Genomic DNA, 24,031 nt, shown 5'->3' with positions numbered 1-24,031 from the left:
AACCTAAGGACATCACACACATCAATGCCCGAGGCAGGATTCGAACCTGCGACCAGACTGAAGCGCCTAGAACCGCTCGGCCACATTTGCCAGCAGCGTTCAGTCGGCGCGAAAGCGGTACAGAGATTTTCATCTAACTCCAGTAACAGTGGTTACAAGAGAGGAGTTGTTAATCACGGACGGGTGCACTTTGCAATTTCGAGAGAAAACTTTCCGTAAAGAGTTGGACAACATACTACTTCATCCCACATCCATCTCACGAAATGACCGCGACGAAAAAATTCGAGATATTAAATCAAATACAGAGGCTTACCGGCAATCATTCTTCCCACGCCCCCTTCACGCGTGCATACTATAAGGTTAAAGCTCAAACTACCCAAAACCCAAGCGGTACTCGTTGGTCATTCTAGGCTCATTAGCCCAAAGTATGTGGAATCCCTAAATGGTATAAATAACAACTTCTTTCCTTCATCAAAGCGTCTAGGAATAATAATAGATGAAAATCTAAATTGGACTGAGCACGTAGCTGCAATGTGCAGGAAGGTATCGGCATTTCTCCACGCCTTACAAAAATGTAAAAAGCTCTTCCGTGTCGGCCTGAGAAAGAAACTTGTACAAAACTTATACTTCCAGTTATTGATTATAGCCGTGTTATCCTGCCGGGCCTCTCACAGGCAATCTCACGGCGCCTGAAACTGCTTGTGTTCGTTATATCTCTGATGTTTAACTCTTTGATCATATTTCACCGTCATATGCACAGCTACCGTGATTGCGTGCAGACAAGCGCGGAGATGTCCATACCCTCTGTCTTGCCTACTGTCTTATCAACATATGTTGTCCCTCATATCTCTCCTCAACCTTGACGCTCTTGTCTGAACAATATGTACAACAAGCAAAAACACCCTGTCCCATCAGAGCAAAATCTTTTCTGTCCCACTCCAGCAATAGCCACTACCTCGAAGTCCTTCTCAGTAGCACAACCTGACTCTGGAATAACCTCCCGCATTATATTAAGGAACTGAATGATGTCTCCAAATTCAGAAGACAGTTAATGACATATCTGCTGAAGCAACAGCAACAATATCAACAACGACGACGACGACGACGACTTCCATTGACCCTGTACACACTTGTTACGTCTGTACATTCTACTTTCTATCTAAGTCTTCCTCATTTCCCTGTATTCTTAGCTCATACAGTCTCCTTAAATTTCCTTTCCCGAGAACTCGCTATGTCATAAAACGTCTGTTCTGTACACCTATAAATTGCTTTTAAATCTACCAACTGCCATTACTTCTATTATATGGTTATTATTATTATTATTATTATTGTTATTATTACTATTAATATTATCACTGTTAGCTGCAACAGCAGCAGTAGTAGAACTACTGCCAGCATTAACTTTATTAGTTCAGAGTCAGTATTATTTACTGACATTGTCTCTATAGAAACTCAAATCATATTAATACCATCTGTCATATTAAAATTGTACTTTCTTAGAAAAGTATGACGTGGAAAAAAATACTGTACGTATGAAACGCTGGTCTGATGTAAGAAAGAGCCTGGTGGTCCCAACAGATCAGGCTAAACAGTAAAATGAAATGAAATGATCGTGTGGCTTGCTGGCTTGGAGTCCCCAACTGGGGAAGTTCTGCCGCCGATTTTCAAGTCTTTTCTGTTGATGCCACATTGAATGACTTGCCCGTCGACGGTTATGAAATAATGATCGGAACAACATAACACCCGGTCCCCGAGAGGAGAAAATCTCCGACGAGGCCGGGAATCGAACCCGATCCCACTGCATGGCACTCAGACGCGCTGCAAAAATAAGTGAAAAATAAATAAATATGATGTAGACGTAGAAGCAGAATCGTGGAAAATGTGTTATATTACCTCTCTTTGTCCACGAGACCCAGAAAGCAGCAGGTACCGGTGGCCAGGTTGCTTCAGTGTTTCTTGACTTCCCGATTGCGTTTGGTACAGATTCCTACACACAACAAAACACGACATTTATGAAAATCGAAATGCTCCAATATACGAAACAACATGGGTCCCATAAACAATGATCGTGTGAAACCCAGCTCGCTCTCTTCGTCCACGAGACCTAGAAAGCAGCAGGTACCGGTGGCCAGGTTGCTTCAGTGTTTCTTGACTTCCCGATAGCGTTTGGTACAGATTCCTACAGACAACAAAACACGAACGTGTTGTTACATCACAAAAGCTCTGGGGCAGGAATGAAGAATTTCTAACAAACAGAGCACAGCCTGTCATTCTTAGCAGAGAAAAATCATCAGACGTAAAACTGACTTCGGGCGTACCCCAAGGGAGCGTTACGGGATCATTTCTTTTCACAATTTCTGTATATAAATGAACTAGTGAATATCGTCGGATGTTCCATGAGGTCTTTCGCGGATGAAGCTGTTTTATACACAGAAATCACAATGCTAGAAAATTATAGTGAAATATAAGGAGACCTGCAGAAGATATACAGTTGGTGCAGGGACTTGGAGTTGGCTCTCAACATAAATAAATATAAGATATTGCGTATAAATAGACAGAAAGACCAATTATTGTATGGTTACATGATTGCAGGACAATCACTGGAAGCAATCGCATCTATAAAATATCTGGGAGTATGCATATGGAGTGACTTAAAGTGGCACGACCCCATACAACTAATCGTAGGTAAGGCAGATGCCAGATCCAAATTCTTTGGAAGAATCCTCAGCAAGCGTAGTCGACCTGCAAAGGAAGTAGCTTACAAAACCTTTGTTCGACCTGTACTCGAATATTTCTCTCCAGGCTGGGATCCGTACCAGGTCGATAGAGGAAGTAGAGAAGGTCCAGAGAAGAGCTGCACGTTTCATTAAAGATCCAATTCGCAAGTGCGAAAGCGTCACAGAGACGCTCAGATAAATCCAGTAGCAGATGCTGCCAGAGAGGCGTTCTGCGACACAGTGTGGTTTACTGTTAAAGTTCCGAGAGCGTACGTTCCTAGAAGCGACGATCGATGTAGTGCTTTCTCCTAAATATCTCGCGAGAAGAGCATGAAAGTAAAATTAGCGAGATTCGAGCTCACACGGAGGCTTATAACAATCGTATTTCCCGTGATCTCTGAATACAGTAAGCAGGTTCAAATTGTTCCAAGCTGCGGTAGTCATGCAAAGATACAGAAGCTTGAACTGGACAAACTAACGTGAAGAGTTGATTCAAACCAGTCTTCAGACTGAAGACTACAGCAACAACGTAATTCATATTTCCTCTGTAATATTTCATTTACATCTACATCACTGCTCTGCAATTCACACTGAAGTTCCTCGCAGTGTGTTCTTCGAACCACTTTCACATTATTTCTCTACAGTTGCACCCTGGAGCAGCGCCCAGAACAAACCAACACTTAAATATTCCCGTGCGAGCTCTGATTTCTCTTACTTTATCACGATTATCATTTCCCCATATGTAGGTGGGTGTCAACAAAATATTTTCACATTCGGAGGAAACAGCTGTTGATTGAAGTTGCATGAAAAGATCCACACCCAACGAAAAACACCTCCGCTTTAATGATTGGCACATTAATTCGCGTATCATATCCGTGGCGCACTCACCCCAGTTTCGTGATAATACAGAACTAGCTGCCCTTCTCTGAACTTTTTCGATATTCTCAGTTAATCTTCTCTGATGTGGATCCTACACCGCACTGCAATAATTCACAAGAGGACAGACAAGCATTGTGTAGGCAGTCTATTTAGTGGATTTCTTGCGTCCTCTAAGTGTTCTACCAATAAAATGCAGTCTTTAGTTCTCCTTTCCCACAACTTTCCTATTTAAGTTGTTCGTGTTATCCCCAGGTAATTGACAGCTTTAGATAGTGTGTAACCGAAATTTAAGGGTTTCCTTTTAGTACTCATGTAATGACTCACACTTTTCATTATTTAGATTCAATTGTCACTGTTTCCACCACATACATATATTATGTCTAAATCATTTTGCGACTGGTTTTTATCTTTTGACGACTTTACTAGATGGCAAATGATAGCATCATCTGCAAACAATCTAAGATGGTTGCTCAGATTGTCTCCTAAATCATTTATATAGCTAGGAACAGAAGAGCGTCTGTAGCGCTTCCTTGGGGAATACCAGATATCATTCCTACTTTTCTCGATGACCTTTCGTCAGTTACTACTTTCTGGCAGGGAATCACGAAACCAGTCGTGCAAATGAGACGGTACTCCATAAGTACGTAATTTGACTAGAAGTCTCTTGTGAGGGACGGTATCAAAAACCTTCTGGAAATCTAGAAACATGGAACCAGTTAGAGATCACTTGTCACTATCACTTATTACTTCATGAGAATACATTGCACTATAACGATATTTTCTGAATCCGTGCTGACCATGTATTAATACATGGTACTCTTCGAGGTAATTCATAATTTTCAATCACAGAATACGTTCCCAAATCCTACCGTAAATCGACGTCATTGATATGGGTCTGAAATTCAATAGATTCCTTCTATTTCCTTTCTTGAGTACTGGAGTGACCTGCGCAACTTTCCATTCTTTAGGTATAGATCTTTTGTCGAGCGAGCGTGCATGATTGCTGTTACATCAGCATACTCTAAAAGGAACTTAATTGGTATACGATCTGACCGGCAAACTTGCCTCTGTTAAGTGATTTGACTTGCTTCGCTACAACAAGGATGTCTTCTTTTAAGTGGCTCTTGTTTGTTGCAGTTCTTGTTTCGAATTCTGCAGTATTTACTTTGTCTTCTTTGGTGAAGAAATTTCGGAAAGCAGTACTTAGTAATCACGCTTTAGTGTCATTGTAATCAGTAACATTATCATCGCTAGTGTGCAGTGAAGATACTGTTTGTTTCTTACCACATGTATACTTTACGTACGACCAGAATCCCTTTGGATTTTCTGTTAGATTTCGTGGCAGAGTTTCATTGTGGAAACTACTAAAAGCGTCTGGCACTGAAATCCACCCTAAATTTGGACCTTCTGTAAAACTTTGCTAGTCATGGGGACTTTTCGTTATTTTATATTTGGTATGCTTTTTTCGTTGCTTCTGCAACAGTGTTCGGACATGTTTTGTGTACAATGGGGGATCAGTTCAGTCTCTTACTAAATTACACAACTGTTTGTAACAAGTGAATACTCAGAAGCTTTTGTTTGCAACACGCCATGTTGAGAGAACGTGTAGAGCAGCGGAGCTATAATAAGTGATTTCAGTGGCAGGAAGGTGTTCGCACGTAGGCCCAACGCCGACCTCTTTTAGTGACCAGACAGGTCAGTGTTAGGCAACGCTTAATCGGTGCGAACAAATCGCACTAAGTGTAAACATGTAACCAAGTGCCAGTATGCCTCGTCGACATCACAGGGCGCAATAACAGCATGTAAGTGCGCTCAAACGGGGCAGAACGATTGATCTCCGGGAGGTGGTGTGTCACTCCGTGGCACTGCGGCTCTTACAAGTCACGCTGCTTCAACAGTATGCTATATGTGCAACCAGTGGAGAGAAGAGGGTTCTCCACAGCGCTGACTAAATACTGGACGGCACAATGTAAACTAGCACTAGATAACTGCTGTCTTGTCCGCATGGCCGTAAAGGACAGAACAGCTTCGTTCATAGTGTTGCCAAAACGTTGGAGCACTGCAACTGGTGTGGACATGCCTGCGTCGACGGTTAGACGCCATCTTCTGTGGGCTGGACTAATGGAACGAATGCCATTGCGCCGGCCTCCATTGACAAGAACTCACTAACGCCATAGACTGCAAAGGGCACGGGGATGCCGACACTGGTGTGCTGAGTCGCAAAATGTAGTCTTTTCGGATGAGTCCTATTTCAACTTTTCCCTCAGTGATGGTCACATACGTGCTCGACACCCCCATAGTGAACGCAATTGGACAGACTGTATTCTTGAGCAGCATAGTGGACAAACACTGTGATGGTTTGGGGAGCCATTGCCTCGAACACGTGATCTAGCCTCCTACTTCTTGAGGGCGATCTGGACAACTACCACTACATCAGGAAGGTCTTACATCGCGAGGCAATGTCCCTCCTGCAAGACATTTCGTATGCCATACTTCGGCAGGACAACACCCCACCACATATGGCGAGAAATGTGCAAGACTTCTTCGAAAAACGATGGGTACCACTGCTTCCTTGTCCTGCCCTGTCGCTTCACATTTCGCCCATCGATTATGTCTGGGATATGGTCAGTCAACAACTTGTTCGTTCAGGTCCTCCTGCAGTCACAGCTGATGCTTTGTGGATGTAACTACAAACCGCATGGCAGAGTACTCCCCAGCAGCATATTCAGGTTCTCTTTGATTCCAAACCGCAATGTCCAGGGGCTATGATTTTTTTCTTTGCTTATAACGTAGTTCAATGTTTTTGTCTTCAAAAAATTGAATATCCTATCCACATATTAATTTCAGATATTTATGTGACAAAATAGTTTTAAATCCAGTACTGAGTTCCATACAAATTTTTTCTCCATATTTTGTGTTTACATAAAATTAATTATAGAAATAATATTTTTTAAGATTTTAAATTTATTCATTATACAAATATACTAAAATAAGTAATATAAAAATTAAAATTTATTCATTATGAAAAAATAAAAAGAAAGATTTTTCCTTATTGAATCTTTTTTCTATTAAATTCAGATGAAAAGTGACAAGTTTCTAACACATGGACCATGACTAATGTATAAGATGAATTTAAAACTGACAAAAATATTTTTGTTCAGAGAAACAATAAACTATAACAGAAAATTGTTCAGTGTAATATTCTCAAATATTACATTAAATTATCATCAATAATTATAGAACTTTCGAGAAGTATAAGACATAATAGTAAAACTTATATTAAATCTATTTATGAAGATGATGTATCTGAAATGGAATTTTTTAGTTATAATGATAATTTTATAGATGTTTTTGATGGAACTGAAAACTCAAATTTTCTGTTTCTTATGATTATAAAAAATATTGTATTATCATTACAATTTATAGTAAAAAACTTACCAAAAATAGTAGAACATTTTATTTGTGATTACACATTATTTTTAAAAGTTTCTCACTCAATAACCAAAAAATCTGAAAGATAAAAATTATTGTTTATTACATATATTGTCTTAAAAATTCTGAGATAATATCCTATGTTGGGAATCATATATTAAATTCTTTCTGTCATGCTTTGCTGTGTATATACATATATCAGCTGGTATATTGGGAATAAAAGTAGCATATAATTTCATTGTCATTTCTTGTATCACTACATTGTTTTTTTTATGTGCCAAGCGTATGGTCTAAGCAAAATAATTTCTAATAAAAGTATTTCGATTTATTTCAGTATTTCATTTTAATATTGTAAGTAGTTCAAAATGATGAAATGAATCATAATCTTTCTAAAAACCATGTGGTGGCTCTATATTCCACGTTTATTGTAGAAATATTTCATTCTTCCATTTTTCAAATTTAATATTTGAAATTTAAAATTATCATACAATGACAAAACAATCAACTGACTGTTTTTATGATTAGTTAGAAACACATCATGAATAAAATAAGGCATACCAAACTCAACTCCATTATAATAATTTGTGAAATCCACCTCAAAACTCTTATTGCCACTGCATCCTCCAATTTTTGTAGTCTGTAAGTCATAGAAAAAAGCAGTGTCTTAGGATTTTTTAATATCATTTCTCGTTCTTCAACCTCATAAGCTGGTTCATATCTAACAACTGCAACTCCAATTTCAATATTCTCAGCTGTAGGTCTTCCTTCTTTTGGTAAAGAATCTCATTTCAACTCCAGTATAATTAAAAGTGGCCCAACGAAAAATAAAATCATTTGAACCTAAGCTACAAATAAAAATTGCTGCTAAATCTCCTTCCCACTTTATTTCTTTACAATCTTTACAAAAAATTTGCAGTTAATGTAATACTTCATTTTTATTGCTCCTTATTTCATCATATTAGTTATATATCCTATTGTATGAACTTTATCACCCACAGAAAAAGTTGAACATAATAAAAATGATAAAGTAAATTGATGTTCGACTATAGATATAATACTATTTCCTTTGTTTATGGTTATAAAATCAAATAGCTGTAATATGTAGTTACCAGTTAATTTTTTTATTACAGTTTCCTTCACATATCAGATAATAAGTTCCATCAGCTGTAGCAGATTTAAAGTTCATGTACAATGAGCACAATTTGGATGTAGCCAGCCATTGCGAATATTAATGTTAATTTCTACATCTGTATTAGGAATATTTACGTTATTTTGCTTTCCTCGTACATCAGAAAAGGTACAACCCATACCTCTCAATTTGTTCATTCATAAGACCAAAATTTACTAATTCAGTTCTAAAAGAACAGTTCCAGTAGTACCTCTGAAGACAGTCAAATTACCATTATCATCAGTAGTATTATCTGCTATAACCTGACTTTAATCATGAATTCGAATAATCAAAGGATAGTTTGGTTCACAAATTATTGATGCACTAAATTCAGTGAAGCAATAACATCAGCTTTACAACAAAAATAATAATTTTTATGAACATTCCATCAGATAAATTGCAATTACCATTATTAATTCAAATGGCATAATTTTCAGGATATTATTAATAACAACTTTTTCATTAGGTGTGATTGTTTGGTTATTAAATCCCAGCACACTTTTTACACTACCTTTTCTGTTGATACATAATTTTACATCGCTCTCAATAATAATGTTATTTAAAATTTCAATAGCTAGAATCTATATATTAGGTTTTTTTGTACCAAAAATTTTCTAAAAGCTATATTTACCAATGGTAAAATCCATTGTTTCTCAATCACAATACTGTTTAACATATTTTATGTAATTTTTGGAGTAAAAAATATAACAAAAACAAGTGTGACTTTTTTACAACTATATCTTATAGCTACAGTTAATCTGTTTTTGAGCCCTGATGAATTACCACTTAATTGAAATAAGTGACTAGTTTATTACTACTAAATTGTTACTAATTAAATGAGTCATAAAACAGATTGTGATCCAAAACTAAAAATTTGAGAAAAGAAATCAAAAAATTAAAATGGTAAATACTTACTTAATACAATTCAGTGCATGATAATTGGTCCAAACTGATGTGTAAAATCGACATTAATGATTGAGAATGATATTTTAGCTCCAGGATGGTTAAACTAGGAAAAAATCAGGCATCTATATGTTCATTCTAAAAGTTTACCCTTGATTTTTAAAAAATTTACATGGCATAGTAATCTAATATTGTATCTTTCAATTTAAGCCAAATCTGGCCTCTGGTTACCTATTTAATTTGGCAGGAATGGAGACTGTCTCTTAGGATGCCACAAGCGAATTTTAAACTAATTTTTTGAATAGATATATTTTGCACTTATTTTTGGTAGGTTTACAAGTTGCAGTATTCAGTCTTGCTACAAAAACCCTGTGGTAACCAATCCCTTTATAGTTCATAATGGTCCTTTTTTGCTTGGGATTATTTGTTACTAGGACATCAGGTATATTCTTGCAACCATTTATAGTTAGAGTGGGCTCCTGAACTAATTGTTCAAAATAATTTTTTGAGAAATCAATTAGTAAAATTTCTGGCGATGTTTCAGACCTACCACAGGCTTTGAACATATATTTTCACCAACAAATCGAGGGTAGATTGAAGTCATCACCAACTATAACCATATGAGATGATACTCATGTTTTCTTTGAACCTTTCAATAACTGTACTATCTGAATCAGAGGGTTGGTAAAAGAAAACAACTATTGGTTTGTTCTGGTTGTCAAGTTTAAACTCTATCCACACCAGCTCACAGGAACTATCTTCTTCCATTTCTCTACACGATAAACTGTTACTAACAGCAACAAACACACCGCTGCAGTTGTATTTAATCTATCCTTTCTGAATATGGTTAGGTCACTTGTAAAAATTTCCACTGAATTTATCTCCACCTTTAACCATTTCTTCAGTACCTGTAACTGAGCTTCAGCTCTTTCTCTTAGTGCCTGGATCTCTGGTTCTTCCCAACACAGCTACAACAATTTATTAGTATAATACCTATGCTTCATACATCTACCATTGACCTGTGATTGAGCTGTGTCCTTTGAGACTGAAGTACTAACCGTTCTTTCCTGATATTATTTTACCCAAAAACCACCCAGTCTACTTCACACAGTCACCTCCTTTCTGTAATGGACCCCTAACCCATTAAGTGGAGCTCAATACCCCACCACACTATGACACAAATGAAGGAATCTACAGCCTACATGGTAGAAAAACTGTCGGAGCCTCTGAGTCAGACCCTCCACTCGGCTCTGTACCAAAGATCCACACTCGAACCCATCGAAGATGTTACAGGTGGTGAGCCATGTCTTCATCTTCCAAGCAAGACTGGCAGTCTTTACCATTTTGAACAGTCGCCCAAAACAAGAGAGAATCTCTTCTGATCCAAAGCGACACACATGATCAGTACCAACATGATGCACCAGCTACAGGTGGCTGCAGGCTGTGCTCTTCATGGTACCGATTCCACATCTGGGTCACCAGCGTCTGTAAGGGGCTCTGTTATGTGCCTGACACTGTAACTGCCAACTAACAATTATCCCACACTCTATGAATGCTATGATCTTGCAAGGTGAGAGGCTTCCTCTGCAATACTTAATATCTTTGAGACATTATACTGAACTGCTCTTACACAGAATCTAGTTTTTTATTGCATTTTAAGCTCCAGAGCCCCATCAACTAAGATCCACAGACTATAACTTTTGTGTTGTTACATAGTATTAATCTCTTACATTTGGTAGTTGAGTAGAGTATCTGGTGTCACATTTTAAACTTGTCCACAGTGTCTCACGAGGTGGTAGCATAAACTTCCATGACACTTCAGATTGACAGTTTCAGCCTTGTAAGCATAACTATTTTTTTTTTTATTTGGCCTTTGTATTTCTGTACATTTACCTATGGTTTTATTTCTGTGGAAAGTATGTACTCTGTTACTACACAAGCAAGGAGACAGATGAGACATAGAATATTAAACACCTATCGGCTTCCTCTCCCCAATGTCACATTTCGACTAATCTTATCACCAGTCACATAGGAAAATAACATTCGATTTTAATCAAGCGTAGCACAAAACTGGTCTCAGAAGTACATACAGCATTGTGGACAATTTACAAATCATGAACGAAATTACAGAACAGAACAGTGACTGTGAATCACCAGTTTGACTAAGATTAATATATTTTTGAGGAATCTTCTGACTCATTTAAAAAAATGCTGCTCTAAGAGACCTTAAGAAACATCACATTGATTCAGTCCTTGTAATATACTAAAAATATATTCAAGAATGCTACATCTTCTATGATATATCATCAAAGGTTATAGAGCGACTTTTCTCAGCTGCTCTAGAGAAGTTTTCAGATTCGTAAAATGAAGGAATACGCGATTTTGGAGAAACCAAAACCTTCTTCGTTTGGCTGAATCGGTTGCGCTATTTGATTCTTTCGCCACAGCGCCTCTAATAAATACAGGAAAACGGGACAAGTGCCAGTAGAACTCACGCTCTGAGAGTTCCGTAGAAATTTCAGTATGCATACTGAGCGTTCACCTATGAGTAAGATTGTGAGTATAAAATATGTGACATAAATGGGACTATCTTTTGACTGCACTGACTTAGAAGCTTAAATTTTTTTACATCTCTAAGGGACTGAAATCCTTGATACTTGTATCAAAGATTTCAGTCCCTGCATGGCCGTGTTTCGTTGCCGCCATCTTGTTGCGCAAGGCGGGTGACATTGAAACGAGTTTCAGTCGTTGCCGCTTGTCCGCGCAGGATCGCGCTCTAGTTTTAACAGAGCGCGATCCGCTGTGAAAAATAACTTCCAGTGCGGCGACGCCCTTCTGGCGTGCGATGATTGGCTGCCGGGAGCTCTTATCAAACGCAACTTCCGCTGGGGGCCCCGTCTCGCTCGTGAGGCAACAGCATGCTCACTCTATTTGAGGCAGCTGCACGTAACACACAGCCATGCCTTACCGCAGCAGCAGCAGAAGATATACAAGAAGGAGCAGGCTGCCTGCCTACAAGAATGTAGATACCTTTGATATAACACCAAAGCCAACAGGACAACAGCAACTACTAGGAGGACCTATTACTTTTGTGGGATATAAAGTTAATTTCTCTTGTACTACCACAGAGGTTGTGAGTGGTAATTCGTGGTTGACTATAGCCATACTACGAGGAGGTGAGACACCTTTAGGAGGACTTGAGAGCTAAAATGAGAGGGATATTATAGCATTCCGTACATTTTCTATTGGTGTACTTCCTAATAAGAGTTATGGTACATGTGTTGTAACAACAGACAAGCTGTTCTCTTTGTATACAAGGAATACATCTTCTAAAGGGAGCGGGAGTTCCGACTCCTGGGGAGGTGGGTGGGTGTTCATGCATGGCTGTGTTTCGTTGCCGTCATGTTGTTGCGCAAGGCGGGTGACCTTGAAACGAATTTCCGGCGTTGCCGCTTGTTTTTTATTCCTATTAAATGTTTAAAAATGACCCAGGAGTTGTTACATATGAAGGAACGGTGGTGGTGGTGATGGTTAGTGTTTAACGTCCCGTCGACAATGAGGTCATTAGACACAGAGTGCAAGCTCGGGTTAGGGAAGGATTGGGTAGGAAATCGGCCATGCCCTTTCAGAGGAACCATCCCGTCATTTGCCTGAAACGATTTAGGAAAATCACAGAAAACCTAAATCAGGATGTCTGGAGACAGGATTGAACCGTCGTCCTCCTGAATGCGAGTCCAGTGTGCTAACCACTGCGCCACCTCACTCGGTTATGAAGGAACAAAATTAACAGTACATTTAGATTCAAATTCAAATTTAGATGAAAAATTGATCAAGGTTTTATTAAAAAATTTGTAGAAAAACCATCTGCATGTACTTGGGTGAATGATGTCCATCAATTAATCGACAGAGTAGGATTAATTCATGGAGAAGAATTATTGTAAATAAAAATTATTAGAATGGAATAGTTGCAATAACAAAAATGTTAGCAAATAAATTCAATAAATTTATTATTACTGATCCAGAAGTTATTCCTTAATTAAGTATAGTTTTAATTAATTTACATCACACATTTTGGAAATTAGAAAAATATGGAAAACATTTAGTTAATACTTTAATTAATAAATTACCATTTGAAATACCACTTACCTGTTATAGTTACTGTGGTCCAGGAGCAAGGTTAAGAAAAAAGATTAAGTAGAGGTGATAAAAGAGCACCCATTAGAGGAAGCTTGTGAAAAACATGATTATTCAAATAGAGATAATAATGATTTAGTGAAACACATGAAGCAGATAAAGAACTTCAATTAACTATAACAAAAATGACACTGAAGATGCCTAATGGTGACAGAGTTAGCGACAAGAGCAGTTAGAGGAATATGGTATGGGAAACGAGAAGTAGGAATGGGCCTCAATTATAGTGGTTGGGGATTATTAATTTTTTATTAGATTCAATAAAAAATTTATTAAATTATTAAACAAAATTTGAGAAATGTAGTTTATTCAATAATCAGCTTTTATAATTTTTAATCAAAATGTTATATAAAATTTCAATCTGAATAAGATATTTTTTGCAAATATCTTAATAAAAATTAGGTAAATTTTAATTACATTTAACAAAATGTTTTTATAGATGTTTTAATCAAAATTTTATAAAATGTTCATATAAGTAAAATGTTTTTAAAAAATTTTAATAAAATATTTATACAGTTTTTATCAAAATACATGAATAACTTTACAAGCGATTATATTTTGATGCCATGTGGTGAAACTAAGGTATAAATTTACTTATAGTATTAGTTGCTTCAATAGCAAAAAAAAATTATTGAACATCATATATGAAATGAAAAAGGAGATCATTATTATTGGCTGCATTATCATAAGTAGGTGCTGCTATTACAGAAGCCACTACATTAGGAAACACTATAATAAATAAAAAACAAAAAGATAACTCATACAATGAAAAAAACATAAGTTAGGTATGTAAAAGAAGAGAATTGGAGTAGGAAATTTGAATAATAATAAAGAATAATAAACCTTCATCTGATTCAATAAAAAATTTATTACATTATTTAACAAAATTTGAGAAATGTAGTTTATTCAATAATCAGCCTTTATAATTTTTAATCAAAATGTTATATAAAATTTCAATCCAAATAAGATATTTTTTGCAAATATCTTAATAAAAATTAGGTAAATTTTAATTACATTTAACAAAATGTTTTTATAAATGTTTTAATCAAAATTTTATAAAATGTTCATATAAGTAAAATGTTTTTAAAAAAATTTTAATAAAATATTGATACAGTTTTTATCAAAATACATGAATAACTTTACAAGCGATTATATTTTGACGCCATGTGGTGAAACTAAGGTATAAATTTACTTATAGCATTAGTTGCTTCAATAGCAAAAAAAAATTATTGAACATCATACATGAAAAGAAAAAGGACATCATTATTATTGGCTGCATTATCATAAGTAGGTGCTGCTATTACAGAAGCCAGTACATTAGGAAACACTATAATAAATAAAAAACAAAAATATAACTCATACAATGAAAAAAACATAAGTTAGGTATGTAAAAGAAGAGAATTGGAGTAGGAAATTTGAATAATAATAAAGAATAATAAAACTTTATCTGATTTTGATACAGAAAATTTTGCTGAAGATTTTAAAATTAAACATTTTAGATGTGTTTTTATAACTGACGAATTACCTAATATTTTAAAGAAATTTAATATGGTATAGTTAATCCACTTATTTCTGATAATGTTGATACTCATTGGATTTTATAGTGTGAACCAAATATATAAAAATAGTTCTTGTTTTACTTGGTAGAGATATACCAAAAGAATTAATTAGTTATTTGAAGAAAATTGTTTATATTTCAATGCTGAGAGAACACAAAATTGTCGTGAATTCCCTTGTAGTCATTCATGTTTATTTGTGTTAAAACTGTTATAATCTGATTATAAATTACAAGATATCTTAAATTTAGTAAATGCACATTTTTGGAAATAAAATAAAAGTAATATCTGAAAAATTAGAAGAATCTTAGGGTCAAAAATTAACACAAATTTAATAAACGTGAATTACAGGAAATCGACTCAAAATATAATAAAAGAATTAGAATCAAAAAGTAACAGACACAAATTAGAAAAAAAATGGAATAGATCAAAAAATAGAAATTTTAATTAAATGTATATTAGAAATATACTCAAAAATTAATGAAGATGAATTAGAAATAGCATCGGAATCAATGCCAAATGTAATAAACATGAATTAGAAAAATGAAATAGATCCCAAAATAGAAAATTTTCTTAAAAGTGAATTAGACATAAAACAAAAATTAATTAACATGATTACAATTTGATTCAAAAATTAATACATAAATTAATATACATGAATTAGAAAAGACAATTAATTTAATACATATAAAATAGGGAATTTATTCAACAATTTCATAATGAATTATGTAAAATTATTCAATTTAGTAAGAATTATGTTATTTTCAAAAACAGAGGATTAGCAGTGGTGAGTGATTCAATTACTGATCATGATGTTGTTTGCTAACGATATTTAGAAAAAGAATTAAGAAATATTTTAACAAAATTTATTAAGAATTGCAGTTTATGATAGTAGTAGAGAAGACTATCATAAAAAGACAAATAATACCAACTGAACACTTAATTATGTTGGAGATGATTGTAATGGGTTAACACTGACACCGAATGTTTTGTCTACCCTAGCGTCACTGTGACAGTTAATGGACCGGCAATGGCATCATCGTCGTCGCTGTGTAATTTCACTGAGAGTTCATCGAGAGATTCAGTAACGGTTTAAACGTTTCTCTCCGTGTCTGTTCTCGATCCAAATGTTCTAACCTTAGCAATCATAACCTCTCTCGAACAACCTTCCATACAACGATGACCTCATGCTTAGTCGACATCTTGCTGTATACTAAATTGGCTGCTTCACAGTCAGCACCTTATATACTTTGCGCTCAACCTATACAGTTAAGTCATACACTTTCTTTCAATTCCATCTGCCTTTACAGCTAAGCCATCTACTTTCTTTCTCAGAATGAAGCGGGTGTACATCTCTAGTTCCTTAACCCTGGCATCTGATTAATTTATCGGTCGTAGGAGGCCCTGGGAATACATCTCTAGCTCCTTAACTTTACGTTTTAGGGACTGAAATTTTCCATCTATGTACAGACGCATTCTCTGTCTATACACACCTATCCTCTCGGGCTGAGTGCCTGAATAAGTGCGAACTTGTCCATGGTGTGATGTATATTAACATAATCATCACTTTTTTCATAGAAACTCCTGGAAGTTCCATCTATACCTACCGTCATTCAGTTTTCTTTATTTTTGTGAAACAAGAAACCCATACTGTGCGTGATTCCAGCAACCTGAGAATATCTTTACAAAATCATTCAATGGCATGTCGCTACCTACATACGCCTGATAAATATGTTTTAGATTCAAACCCATTTGTCTGAAAGATATAATGAGATTTGCATTATCCCTCAGCAACTGTTTTGTGATTCTGGAATACGTCTGACTCAAGTAAAATACGTCAATACCCATATGACGACCAAAACAGAAATATCTTCGAAATATCGTAGAATTTTATTTTGGTTTTACACAGCTACATCGTTAAATTCGAACACTGTGTATGGCTTTACTTTTTCTGGTGGAGGGATATGACTGTTTTGACTGAATATAGTGTACATTACACTATCTACACCCTGCAATATATTTTGTAGTAGCTGGTACTGGGACCCAAACAGCATTTTTCAAAATACACATGTTCACAGTGGGCTTCATCTGGGTGTGTTAGTAGTGACATGAGAACGTTTGTGTTGCCTTATTTGGATGGATCTACAATATTATCGTTCGTATATTATCAGGTAGGTGTATCCCATTTTTCTTCTAGTTTTCTTCTGCACTAGCAAAAGACTACTCACTTACAACGAACTCTCGATGATTCACCCCCTGCCATGATACCGACTAAATCTGGTTTCGTTGTGCAACGGGATTTTATAGAAAAATGAACACCTGTAATAATAATAGCAAACCTAAGAGAATATTTTATATAGGAACACTGAATACGAACACATTACTGAAACCAGGTAAACTGAAACAAATGACTAACACTATGGATAAATTCAATATCAAAACTCTGGAAATACAGGAAACAAGATTGTGAGATGAAAACCATTTTGAATCGGAAAACTATCGAATATGCAAGGAGAAACCAGACATAACTATTCCAGGAAGAAATCTCAAACTCTTCGCAACGAAATTGTTAGTACATTAACCAATACTGAACTCTGTAATAGATGTCACTACACAATCAGAAAAAATATCGTCACTCACAATACGATCTGGATTCAAAGCATACACACTAATCATGCAAATGACCCCACAAACAACTACAACAAGAAAACCCACAGCTGATAAAACATTTCTGGGAAAATCTGGAAGAAACTACAAACAAAATCCCCACGAAGCACGTGAAAGGTTTACTACGTGATTTTAATGCCCCATTAGCAAGGGAAAGAAAATTCAAAGAAACAACAGGAAAACACACGGCCCACAAGCGAACAAAAAAGAATGCAGGGAACCTGACGAACTTTTGCAAGAATTTCGACCTCAGAATCATGTCTAAACAATTCCAGAAACCACACAAAAAGCTACAAGCTTGTAAATCCTCCAGCAACTCTCTAGGAGAATTTCATAGAGACCACATTGCGATATGCATGATAAACACTAGAGAAATTATGAATGTAAGAACAAGGAAAGGATGTTCCGAATCCGACCACCACCTACTTCAAATTAAAGCAAAACTTATACCCAACAGTCAAATCAAGAGAATCAACAGAAATTTCCGAACAGACCAGAGTACCTACAATCAAACAAGGATGAAATAATAGAAAAATTAAGAAAAATCTACAGTAATGGGCGGACAGAACTGTCAGAAAAACTTAAGGAACCGATAAAATTGGGATTACTACGGAGAAAAAGGAAACACAGATGTTGGAACATGACATGTGAAAGAGCCATAGAAGACAGAATACAAGCCTGGAAAAAATTAACAGTCACAGAAAATGGGAAGAATTCAACAGGATACAGAAGAGCACTTCGAAAATAATCCGTAGAGAAAAAAAGAGATTATGAAAAAAAAAGATTGACAGCGGCAGAAGAGGACTTCAACAAAGACAACACACGAAGGAGAACGTTCTGAGAAAATATGAGAATATACCAATCCCCGAGCTCTCGCTTCAAAAGTCAACACGGAACACTGGAGATAAACCCGAAAAATAACTGTGAAATACCAGCGCAATACTTTGACACACTATTAAAATGCGATAAACTGATGCAGATCCTACAGTTCGAGAAGCCAGAACCCAGCCTTGATTCCAAACCGCCAACACACGAGGTGATCGTGAAAATACAAAAACCACTGGAAAATAACAGAGCACATGGAGAATATGGACTGACTGTGGAAGTTAGATCATGAACACATCACACTCAAAATACACAGAATCATCAGAAACATCTGGGAAATAGGAACGGTACCAGAAGAATGGAAGTGAGAGTTAATACACACCCTCCACAAGAAAGGAGCAAAACAGACCCTAATAACTACAGAGGAATTTCACTACTGCCTGTGACACACAAAATTCTATCAAAAACGCTGTTAAATCGACTATAGCCTCAAATAGATCCACAGATATGAGAATACCAAAGAGGGTTCAGAAAGGGAAGATCATGCAGTGAACAGATAATGCCTGAGAACAATACTGATAACAAGAAAGTCCAGGAACATCACAATAACATTCGTCAACTTCAAGAAGGCCTACGATTCCATAGGTAAACACTCTTCAGCACACTGAAAGAAATGAAGATGGAAAACAAAACTAAAGAGCTAAGCAAGGAAACATTTTCAAATACAACATCCAAAGTGAAATTTATGGGAGAGATCTCGGAACCATTCGAAGTTAAGACAGAAGTGATGTCGGGAGATGGCCTGTCACCCATTCTATCTAACTTGGTTTTGGAGAAAATAATCATGACGTAGGACAAAAGAGTCAGTTGAGTAAAGATGGGGAGACACAAGGACATAACTGTCAACATAAAATGTCTTACCTTTGCCAATGATATAGCCATCATAACAAATAACAGAAAACAAGAGACACAACACGAAATCTCAGCCAAAACATGACCACAAATCTCGCATGAAAAAACGGAAGACATGCATACAAAATCCACAGACACCAACTGCAACAAAGTGTGGAAAGATAACACAAGTAGATAGGTCCAAATACCTGGGACAGATTGTACACAAACCACCACTGAACGCAGCATCTAATGAAGAAAGGATTACAAAACTACAAAAAGCATACAAACTTTAATGGAACAATTACAACAAAATAAGTATTTCCATCAATGCCAAATTAAGACATTACAGTACAGTAGCCTTACCAGAGGCCCTGGATGCCTCAGAAACAACAAAAATCAAAGGAAGAACGAAAATTAAGGAGATGGAAAGAGAGGAAAATACTGAGAAAAAACTATGGGCCAGTTCAGAAAGAGGGGAACTGGGTAAAGAGACCGATAAAAGAACGATACGAACAAACAGAGGAGATTACAAACAACATCAGGAAAAGATGGGCAAAGTTCTATGGATACATACAGGGTTATTACAAATGATTGAAGCGATTTCACAGCTCTACAATAACTTTATTATTTGAGATATTTTCACAATGCTTTGCACACACATACAAAAACTCAAAAAGTTTTTTTAGGCATTCACAAATGTTCTATATGTGCCCCTTTAGTGATTCGGCAGACATCAAGCCGATAATCAAGTTCCTCCCACACTCGGCGCAGCATGTCCCCATCAATGAGTTCGAAAGCATCGTTGATGCGAGCTCGCAGTTCTGGCACGTTTCTTGGTAGAGGAGGTTTAAACACTGAATCTTTCACATAACCCCACAGAAAGAAATCGCATGGGGTTAAGTCGGGAGAGCGTGGACGCCATGACATGAATTGCTGATCATGATCTCCACCACGACCGATCCATTGGTTTTCCAATCTCCTGTTTAAGAAATGCCGAACATCGTGATGGAAGTGCGGTGGAGCACCATCCTGTTGAAAGATGAAGTCGGCGCTGTCGGTCTCCAGTTGTGGCATGAGCCAATATTGCAGCATGTCCAGATACACGTGTCCTGTAACGTGTTTTTCGCAGAAGAAATAGGGGCCGTAAACTTTAAACAGTGAGATTGCACAAAACACGTTAACTTTTGGTGAATTGCGAATTTGCTGCAAGAATGCTTGAGGATTCTCTACCGCCCAGATTCGCACATTGTGTCTGTTCACTTCACCATTAAGAAAAAATGTTGCTTCATCACTGAAAGCAAGTTTCGCACTGAACGCTTCCTCTTCCATGAGCTGTTGCAACCGCGCCGAAAATTCAAAGCGTTTGACTTTGTCATCGGGTGTCAGGGCTTGTAGCAATTGTAAACGGTAAGGCTTCTGCTTTAGCCTTTTCCGTAAGATTTTCCAAATCGTCGGCTGTGGTACGTTTAGCTCCCTGCTTGCTTTATTCGTCGACTTCCGCGGGCTACGCGTGAAACTTGCCCGCACGCGTTCAACCGTTTCTTCGCTCACTGCAGGCCGACCCGTTGATTCCCCCTTACAGAGGCATCCAGAAGCTTTAAACTGCACATACCATCGCCGAGTGGAGTTAGCAGTTGGTGGATCTTTGTTGAACTTCGTCCTGAAGTGTCGTTGCACTGTTATGACTGACTGATGTGAGTGCATTTCAAGCACGACATTCACTTTCTCGGCTCCTGTCGCCATTTTGTCTCACTGCGCTCTCGAGCGCTCTGGCTGCTGAAACCTGAAGTGCGGCTTCAGCCGAACAAAACTTTATGAGTTTTTCTATGTATCTATAGTGTGTCGTGACCACATGTCAATGAATGGAGCTACAGTGAATTTATGAAATCGCTTCAATCATTTGTAATGGCCCTGTATATAGGGTGAACGAAAATAGATTGACCAAGAACATTTTTAATATAGTGACAACTAATACAGTGAAAACCAACTAGATAAAAACCATGGAAGACCTCAAGAAACTGAACATCTCCGCAGAAGACATGACAGACAGGGAAAATTACATCGAGAAAATCCGATAACAGAAATTTCAGCTAGTTCCCAAAGAGAAGAAAACAGGAAAGAAGTGGTCAAAAAAGATGAAGAAGAAACACAGCGACTATATGAGCGGTTTTTGGGAAGAAAGAGGCAGAAAGAAATGCCATGAAAATTGGTTGTGTTTTAGCGCTCTTCTTAATGTGGAATTACCGTTAATAATAATAACAATAATAATAACACGGGTAGCCACCATATACCAATTATCTTACCGACTAAGTTACCATTGCTACATTATAATGAGAGGGTTATGAAGTAAGAAATAACACATTGGATTTGCGATAGCATATATTGCACTAACTGACTGTGACTGATATAGTATATCCCCCAATCACACGGTCACGTGGCTCCTAGTTTTCAGATGTGGGAGGGAGTGAATGCTGTGTTCCTGTTGGTTCCTAAGGGAAGTGGTGGTGGAGAATAAACCTGTTTCAAGTGCCCTCTGCAGCAGTTTTGTGAACTAGCTCAGTTGAAGCCCATATATCACGATGCACACTTTTGATTCATTCCGGCTGGGGTGTTGGAATAGGATGAAGTAGTCTCTTGCACTGTGGGGCTCCCTCTTGACCTGAAAGTGTAGGAATACACGAAGCAGTCAGCATGTCTGCACTGTGTTTGGTGCAAAGGCATCATTGGATTTTTAACAGTGTAATTACGTTTGGTGAGTTATACTGACGTCAGTTTCGTGACGGTATTCCTTGCGCGATTGAAGAAAACGATCTATTTACATATTTAATTACTTTTTTTCATACATTTTGCAAGACCTGCATCTTCCAAAACAGCAGAGAATGATGAGTTTTTCCTGCTAAATAAAAAAGAAGTCCCGCTCCTGCAAAATAAATTTTATACATAAACAATACATTATTATACCCTCAACAATGTAGTTGAATTACCTGTCGTTGGATCCTTCCAGTCCACTCGCTCAGCGATTTTTCCAGCCAATTTTATTTCTGGGAGGGGTGGGGAGGGAGGGGACAATAGCTGGGATGTGTTCTGGTGGTGGTATTGTGCACTAGCCCAGTCCATCCCTGCACCTGAAGCTGAGCCTGTGTGCGAAAGTTTCCAATCAAGACAACACATCCAATCTGAGCACTGTAATTACGTAATTAGGACATGTAGATGTTAGACAGGGTAATACTTCCACCACCCACACCAACAGCTCTGCACTGACTGAGCGATTTTCCTGCCAATTTTTTTTTTCAGTGGGGAGGAGGGAAGTGAAGGAGGGGAGGGAAAGGCTGTAGGTTTTCCAGATGGGGATGGTTAATTAATTGATCAATTTAATTAATTGCGTAATTAATGTGATATCAGAAGAAGGGGGAGGAGGGAGAGTTGGGGAGTTCTCAGAGGGGTGGGGGAGCTGGAGGGGAAGAGAAGGTATGAGGGGTTTCTGAGAAGAACAAATTATCCAATGGGAATTAAAAATCAACACCCATGATGGTATAAACGAATTAATCCCCAGAGGGTCATAAATCAATCAACTTTGACCCTGAATGTATGCAATCCACACAAAAATGTGGTGTAAAACCGGTTTTGCCCCACTAATCCCCTTATGTAAAGAATCCCCTCTATTGGGCCCATGTCTTGTTTGTTCAGGACATAACTAATGGACAATAGCTGTCATTATAAATATAATTAATGATCTATAACTGTAACTGTATCTCTGTAATTTATAGGCTAATTGGGAGCCAAAAACCGCACTTGCATTTACGCTTACCAAGGTGTTTGAATGCTTAGTGATAACTTTCATCATAAACATGGATATGTATGACCCACAAATGACGTTTTCTCCACAACGAGTGCAGTGTGCTCCTACTGGTTCAGTTGCCACTACTTCCCCCTTAGTGTTCCCAGCATCCTGAGAGGGGACTTGGCATTCTTAGTCTGTACCTCACTCGAGCAAAACCGGCATCATGAAGCATTGAGATCATCCACTACCTATGTGGAGAATAAAAAGAAGAATATTATTATTTTTTATTTAGTAATATTTTCTTTCCCCTATAGTGTAGTGGACTCCTAATGATAATGCAGATGACCAGTCTGATTTATGGGAGCCATTCGTTTTTCCTCCAAATTTATCAGATTTGTTGGACTTCAGGATTTCACAGCTTGTTTCACCCAACTTTGAGCCTCCAGCACAGCACCAGTGGTCCACCAATGACATATCGCAGAACAATACAAAAGAACTGTTCTTCTATGACAGTGAGTTACTGCTAACAGCTATGTCAGCACTAAAACTGCTGCTGTTACAATGGCATACTTCATATATTAAAGTGTTCCTGTTCACTGTTATGTGCAGTTTAAATGAGATTGGTATTAAGCTTGTAGTTGTCTACTTGTCCTCTGGCCATGAGTTCAGTACTCTAATAGTGTATGAAAATCTGATATTTAGGGACAAAAATTTTATACGTTCATTCTATGAATGGTGGCAGTTACACGAGAATTTCTCAAAGGTAGCTCCTCTGTTCAATGATCAAACTGCAACAGCTGTGTTAATGGGCTGTCACACAAAGTCTGTAAGTGACATCCAAAAATAATTAGAATTATCAATGATGAGGATAGGTTAGAGTGCACCTACTGACAGGAAATAATATTAAGAAACTTGGTGTGCCACTTCTGCCATCCATTGTGCAGTGAATGACCATGTCCAGTCCTGGGATTACGTGTACAGACTTTATGACAATGTTTGGTACACTCCTTCAAAGCTG

The sequence above is a fragment of the Schistocerca serialis genome, chromosome 3 (genome assembly GCF_023864345.2).
Source record: "Schistocerca serialis cubense isolate TAMUIC-IGC-003099 chromosome 3, iqSchSeri2.2, whole genome shotgun sequence".
Taxonomy (NCBI): Eukaryota; Metazoa; Arthropoda; class Insecta; order Orthoptera; family Acrididae; genus Schistocerca; species Schistocerca serialis.
The sequence above is the reverse complement of the archived record's forward strand: the minus strand, read 5'-3'. Positions refer to the sequence as shown.